Below are 5,989 nucleotides of genomic sequence, written 5' to 3'. Positions count from 1 at the left end.
AAGTCTCCAAAGGCTGGGCTTGCAGGAAGTTTTCCACAGCAGTCACCCTTCCCAGGCCATCTTTGTGTCAGTTTGAGTCTCAGAGATCGGTACGTGCTCCACGTGGCTCGTGCTTTGCCTACGTCGTCGTCTCTTAACAACTTACCAGGGAGTAATTGCAATGCAGCAAATGAGGGATGGAAACTCTGTTGTGCTGGGCACCGTGCACCCCACAAACCAGACTCCTGCCTCCAAGGGTCTCACAGCTGAGGAAAACACAAACAAACTGGAAGGGAGGAAGGATGCGTCATCGCTATCGATTCGTAGCTGGGGAAACTGAGGCATGCCGAGAGGGTTAGAGCCGGAGTGGAAGCCAGTCTTGCACGTTTGCTACAGGATCGTTTTTCCTCCCAAGCCTCCTCCCAGCTGCAGACCTGAGAAGGGAGGACAGTGATCTCTTGGCTGCCGTAATCACATTCCCGGTGCGCTGCATTTGTTGTAATCACGGAAGCTAGTAGTACAGGAGGGAAAAAAATTGCAATGAGAGGATGGACTGACTCCCTGGAGACCAAAAGTTCCCTTTTCAATCATGCCCAGTGCAGTCACTGCCCTGAGATGATGGTCTTGCTGTTTGCTACAGGGCTCCTACAGATTAATATGAATTGATTGTACTCCCTTCCCCGCAGGACCTGGACCTCCTGGGTGGGCTTTGCTCCCTGCGTGGGAGGGATATGTCAGGCCCTCTGGATAGTGGAGCTGAGCGGCAGGAGGCAAGTGCAGAGGGAAGAGAGCTGGCCTTGCTCTCTCCCCTCATCACTCACCTTTTGGAGAGAGTTAATTGTGCAAAGCGCTCTGTCTGATGGGCAGGGTCCGCTGCCCAGCGCAGAGGCTGAGCAGGATGCGGCCCCGGCTCTGCAGGGCCATGCTGGTCCTCGCTGCAGCTCAGAGCAGCCCGCATCCATCTGAACTAATCTACCCGGGCACTCGGGCCATGCTTTGCGGCATCTGTCATGGGGAGGGAGCTTCTGGGAGCTTGTTACCCCGGGGAGGATTTCATGCCGACAGCTGAGCAGCTGCGGAGATGCTCGTTTAGTGGTCAGGGGCTGATATCCTTCCCTGCCCCTCTGACCTTGCCCCAGTAGGATTCCCAGCTGCTGCAGAAAATTCAGCATCGCTCCTTGTGTATGTTAGAGTCGTCCCCAGCATGCTGTAATTTCCCTCTGACTGCCCAGAACAGCCCCAAATCTCTCCCTGTCCTGCTGCGTACACCTCCCGAGGACCTGGCTCTGGCCCTGCCAAGGAAATTTGGAGCAGAGGAGGAATTCGGGTTGTGCTGAGCTCCTGTTTGCACAGGAATGTGCACCATGGAGGGGCCGAAATCTCTCCCATCGCCTCCCATCCCATCATCTTTGACAGCTCATGCTACTTTTCTCTGCTCCTCCTCTGTGCTGGAGCTTGGGAGGGAGCACATTGCTGGCCAGACCACAGACCTGCTGCTGGCCAGTGGAGAGGGTGCCGAGCACATGGGCTACGCCGGTGAGCTTTTGTTGGGTCTGACTTTTGTCTGCGTGCCTTCGATGTGAGGAGGGGCACGTATTCAACCGGTGCCTCGATTCGTTGTTTGTTTAGCCCTGTAGCCACATGCAGCGTTGCATGATAGCTGTGTTTGCAGAGCAAATAAGGCTCTACCAGCAGAATTCACCGTTTCTCTGACACTTGCAGGAGTGAATCAATGCTCCCTAATAGCTAGAAGCGTGAGCCGTAACTGCTGAATAGGGCTGTTCATTTTGCCTTGTAAACACAACTGTTAATCTCTCTGGGGATTAAAAAAAAAAAAATAACAAACTTAAAAATAGCATACTATTCCCTCCAAGCCTTCCACCCTTTCCGCTGGGAATTGGGGGCAGGAGTCTGTTGAAATGGTAAGAAAAAAATGGAGCCACTTATCATTTGTGAAAAGCAATAAAGTGGTTATTGCTTGAAAGCCTCGCTTCCGAGCCCCTGCAATGTGCTGATGGAGAAAAGGGACGGTTTCATACACTGGTGATGGCTTGTCTGTGCCTAAAATACCTGTCTCCTGAATTCCACTGCGGAGAGCCGGCGGGTTTAGCTGTACAAATGCAAGAGAGATTCATGTGGATAGTCACAGCCCAAATGCCCATGGGAATCGTTCGCTGAAAAATAGTGAGCGTGGTTATTGCCAGTGCAGCGAGCGCGGCTCAAATGCCGTGTTTAAAGAATCGTTAACATCTTGTCTTGATCATGTGATGAACTTTCCTGATGGGATTCGGCCTTGGGCTCTTTGAAGTGTTTTAGCCAAGTATTTCCTATCTGACTATATTACAGTAAATGCAGATCATTCACACTGCTGGCTCTAATCCCTGTTCCTTGGCCGAATTCCAACCCCAGTGATTTCATTTTTGCCTGTTGATGCCTAAATTCCTTATTGCCGTTTTAGATTGCTTCTTCCCTTTGGGTCCTACCAAGCAACATCATGTTTCTGCATGTTGTTAATTAGCCGGCTTCTTCCATCCCAGAGATGACTGCAGTTCAGGGGTTGCTGTAATTCCCTTCGAGATCCTTCAGGCTGTAAAACAAGTGATGTCATTGCTTTGCTTAGCAAGTGTCGCTTTCTCTCAGAAAGTCAATAAATGCCTCCACTTCCTTTAGTGCACTAAACGTGGTGGAATACAACAGGCAGTCACTAATAATTCTTCCTTTGAAATCCGTGCCGGGGGAGAGGGCTGGGCTGCTCCATTTAGCTGTAAAAGGGGATGTCTTCTCTTGGAAGAAACGCAGCTGGAGGGTGGATGAAGCCCCTTGCACCCCGGGGTGCTGCCCAGGGCAGTGTGCGGGGAGGGGTGCCCACCGGGAACCCCGCACTACCTGCCCCATGCGATGTGCTGCAGCCTTCTAGCATGGTCGCGGGATGCCGTGCGTACAGGAGGGGAACAAATCCCAGATTTAGGGCACTGGGATACAAACAGCCACTCGGGACGGATGAATTCCTCTCTGGGAGCAGTGGAAGGCTGAGAACAAGAACAGCCCCATAAATTCCAGCTGACAAACACATTAACGTGAACCCGTCACCAGATGATGAGTAGGTCCAGGTCTAGCTGGAAGAAACAGCCCCACTTGCACAGAGCCATAAAGATAATGAGTACAGGGCAGCTTCTGCCTAGCAGGAGAGGTAGCTAGCGATGTCGGTGCTATTTTTACCCCTATTCCACTTCCTCTCCGAGGAGGTTTATATTTAGCACCGGTAGCTGCTGGCATTCCAATAGGTGGCAAGGGGAGTGGGAAGGATTTGGACTGCAATTTATGGAGCACAAATTTTTGTCAGTGCTAAGGTGTTTGCCTTCTAAACCACTCACGCCGTTTTGAGGAGAGCGAGTGGACAGGGGGGATGGAAAGACCCTTTCCCCTCATCCACTTCTTCATTCACCTGGAGATGGAGTATCTTTTCTACTCCCTGTATCTTTCCCAGTCCTGGAGTCGAGGGCCCTTCTGGAGGTTATGGATTGGCTTGGTGGGGGATTGTCAGAGCATCCATTGCTCAGCAGCTCATGATGAGCACCTTCCCGTGACCTTCTGGTCCTGCAGTGTGGCTTGCTCTCCTGGCCATCCCATGCCACTCCCTGCCAGGGTGGGACTTTGTCCCCAGCACAGCAGAGTGACTGCTGTACCTTGGGCACAGCAGGCGTGGGGGGGTTGAGCAGCAACCCAGCAGCACCCCCAGCCCTCCAGCCCTCCCGGTCCCAGGCAGGGTGCCCTTTCCAAAAGGGCAGGAAAGAGGATGGTGCCCACAGTTGGGATCTGTCCTCCTTGGTCCTGCAAGCGTGTTATCCAGGATTTGGATCCACGTCTTTCATCCACTGTTGATGGTGCACATAGTTGCTAAATCTCTCTTAAAACACAGAGCCTTCCTCACCAAGCTGTGATTTAAGCATCTTGGGGGACTGGCGAGGGGCAATCTCGTGCAACTCTTTCTCTCTTCCCTGCCAGTTTCTGGTGAAAGCAGCCTGGTACCTGCAGGTGGATGTGAAGTCAGGTAACTGCAGCACTTGATGCTGCAAGTGTGTTCTTGCACATACTGTAGTGGGGACACGTGCAAGAGTTGCTCAGGATGCTACCAGAGTGCAGTTAATTAGTGTAACCTTCACCAGAGATATCTGGAAACTTGCTTACGCCCTAATTTGAAAGGATAATCACTGGGGCTTATCTGAACATTAATGTTGAAAGATTGTCTTTTGTTTGAGCCTCTGATGTACCTGCTGGGGGCATCACGGATTTCCCCTGAGCTCCTGTTTCCTGTTTGGGAGTAAACCAGTGCCTAGCACAGGAGCCTCTGGAGCTTTTACTAGTGCCACTTTGGCAGTGTCAGCGTGCACAGCTGGAGCAAAACGCTTCAGGTCGGTGTAGTTCCTTGGGTGCCCGCAACACTAGCGGCATTTCCACACGCCAGTAGTGCCTCGGTTAAAACTTGCTTGGCTTGCAAGGTAGGGTGCCAGATCAGAGCCATAGGCTGGGAAAATGGTCTCCAAAGCAAGTGTCAAGCTTTGCCTTCCCTTCAGAAGGAACAGCACTGCTTGGAGACTTTATCCTTGGCCATGAGGAAAGCACCAGCATGGAGACTTCGTTAATGCAGCGTTCACTAGTGCATCTTCGTTGTCAAAGCATGTTTCTGTAGTGCTGAGAAAAGATTTCAATGTCCGAAGCCTGAAGTGAAAGTGTCTGGCATCCTCCTGCCTTGCTTTGCAACTCAAAGCAGCCTCCAGCCTCCCTTCCCGCCTCCAGCCACCTATCCCAGCCCTGATTCCCGGTACACAAGCGTGGCAGTCGAGCCTCCAGCTTTAGGCTTTTGCAGCATTAAAGGTGGGAGGCGAGTGGGGATGGTTGAGGGGTGTGAGTCTGCAGGATTCAGGTGAATCCCAGGGATTTTTCAGGGGATTATGCACCCACAGCAGGGTGCCATGCCTCATAGCAGAGCATGGCAGACACGAAAAACGGAGTGTTTATATTGCTGACGGATAATCTTTTAAGCTTTCAGATGCAGGCATGTCAACCCAAGTGTTCCCGTTGCCCTGGCGACGGGATGCATTAGCTCCCGGATGCTGTGTCTGATCGCATCAGTCTGGAATGTGATCACCGTTTGTTTGTGCTGATAAGCCCCGGAGGGCGCTGGGAAGGAGTGGGGAGAGCCAGGGAAGAGGGCTGCTCTGCTGCAGGGGGGACACCCAGGAGTCGGGGGTCAGGGTGGTGGGGGGTGACCTGCTCCAGGGGTTGCAGAGAAGTCGTGGGATGTGTGTGTGTCGGTGTAGGAAAGAACCATTCTGTGTAGCTTTTGTTGCCTATTTGGTACCCAGGGATGATTTTCCCCTTAAGATCCTCCCTTGGGCTGGTGGATGAGAGTAGCATTAAAGGCGTCCAGTGCTGTTAAATGGAAATCCCCCACCAGACTGGTTAGAGGGTTGAGATGATAAAGGCTGATGGAGGAGAAACCCTATGCTCACAAAATTGGGAAGGGGAGAGGGACAGACCCAAACCTCCTCGGGCCTGGGACTGGAAGGGGCAGAGCTGAGGCTGGTTGGGAGTGAGACGCCGAAGTTTGCAGGTCGGGGGAGCCGGGAGCGTTGGCTGTGTGCTGGGTCTGTGCTCAGCAGGAGGAATAACACCTGAGTGCAGCAGGGCTGGTGCAAAGACCAAACGCTGCACAGACAGCTCTGGCAGCCCGGTCCCGTCTGCGCTGCCGAGCTATGGACAGGCCTGGCAAGAGCCAAGGTGGGAAAGGCAAAGCGTCGCGTGGCTCCGAGATGCCCAAGCGAGCGCCCGCAGCCTGCTCGTGTGGCTGCTCAGGCTCAGCACGCTTCGCCATGTGCCCCTTGAGGGTTTTCTTTGTTTAAGGGGTTTGTTGCTTTAATCAGATCCCTGGCTAAGGCGATTCTAATGCCTGCACAGGATGAGTCAGTCAAGAGCTTGTGAGCAAGCTGTGAGCTTGGAGCATCTCCCC

The sequence above is a fragment of the Tauraco erythrolophus genome, chromosome 27, assembly GCF_009769465.1.
Source record: "Tauraco erythrolophus isolate bTauEry1 chromosome 27, bTauEry1.pri, whole genome shotgun sequence".
NCBI lineage: Eukaryota > Metazoa > Chordata > Aves > Musophagiformes > Musophagidae > Tauraco > Tauraco erythrolophus.
This window is presented reverse-complemented; position numbering follows the sequence as displayed.